Source organism: Erpetoichthys calabaricus, chromosome 3 (genome assembly GCF_900747795.2).
Source record: "Erpetoichthys calabaricus chromosome 3, fErpCal1.3, whole genome shotgun sequence".
Taxonomy (NCBI): domain Eukaryota; kingdom Metazoa; phylum Chordata; class Cladistia; order Polypteriformes; family Polypteridae; genus Erpetoichthys; species Erpetoichthys calabaricus.
Genome location: NC_041396.2, coordinates 239,051,752 through 239,053,415, shown reverse-complemented (window position 1 = coordinate 239,053,415; position 1,664 = coordinate 239,051,752).

Here is a 1,664-nt window from a genome sequence, read left to right as displayed (position 1 = left end):
ATATATATATATATCTATAATAATAAAAGGCAAAGCCCTCACTGACTGACTCAGTCACTGACTCACTCATCACTAATTCTCCAACTTCCCGTGTAGGTGGAAGGCTGAAATTTGGCAGGCTCATTCCTTACAGCTTACTTACAAAAGTTAGTCAGGTTTCATTTCGAAATTCAAAGCGTAATGGTCATAACTGGAACATATTTTTTGTCCATACACTGTAATGGAGGAGGCGGAGTCACGTATCGCGTCATCACGCCTCCTACGTAATCACGTGAACTAAAAACAAGGAAGAGATTTACAGCACGAGTCACACGCGGGAATGAAGGTAAATGACGTTAATTTTTGACTGTCTTTTAATACTGTGTAAGCATACATATTAATACATGTGCAATTAAACGTGTGCATTTACGGGGTGATTTCTCAGGCTTAAAAACTCACCTTTTATGAAACTCGGGAACAAAGGTAACTGACGTTGTTCACTGTCTTTTAATACTGTGTAACCATACATATTAACACATGTGCAATTAAACGTGTGCATTTACGGGCTGATTTCTCAGGCTTAAAAGCTCGCCTTTTACTAAAAAGGTAAATGCAAAACTATTTTCAATCAGTTTATTGAAACGCTCCCGTTAAGGATTGCAATAACATATTCGCGAGATAAAAGAACGAAGTAGGGGGAAATGGAGGAAGAGCCGCGAACAGCTAACAGCAAAAAATTAATTAAACAATTGACAACGGAGCGAGTTAAGCATTCAAGCATGTTCATAAGGGAAAGAAAGCACGGTGTAAAACGTAAGTTTAAATTAAGTTTATAGAAACGCTCCCGCTGCGGATTGCAATAACATATTCGCGAGATAAAACTTTAATGACAACACACGAGGTATAAACGAACCACACGCCGTGGCGCAACGTTAGGGGCAACAGTTTCAACCATTCTATGATCTGCTTCTCGCAACTGAAAGACGGCACATGGCGGATGTTAGCCGACTTGCTGACTGCAACGTTAGGGGCTTCAAGTATGGCGCTGACGCCACATCTCAGTGCCAACACTTTGCAGACTGTACTTAAAAGACACGCCCTCCTCACTGGACAGTTAAAAACACCAATCAAACTAACGATGACATCAAGTATTACCCAATCAAAAGTAGGAAAGGAGGCATCTTCATAAAATGCGTGTGGGATGATTTGCATGAGACGCTGCTTTAAAAAAAAATGATTAAAAAAATACGGGATAAATCCCGTCCAGTATTGATTCAAAACGGGACGCGCAATTTCATTCTCAAACGTGGCACGATTCCGTATTTTCAAGGACGGGTGGCAACCCTACAGTGCCAGGTAACCACCCATACAATCACATTGTGATTCAGACTAGGAATGCAATGAATGTAATTACCCCGATCTACATACAAGGCGAAAGTCTTGCAACATTCAAAGATGATGGTTTGGGATAAGTACACCATACAACATAAAAGAGCTTATGAAGCCTTGAACCGAAAAAAGCAAGATCTCAGAGATCGTAAAAAAATAGGAGGTAATGTCGTTTTACTCGCTGTAGATTTTAGTCAAACATTACCACTTATTTCATGAGGGAGACCAGCAGATCAACTCAACGCGTGTTTAAAATCCATGCTTCTCCCACACTCGGTTATATGTCGCGTGTTCTC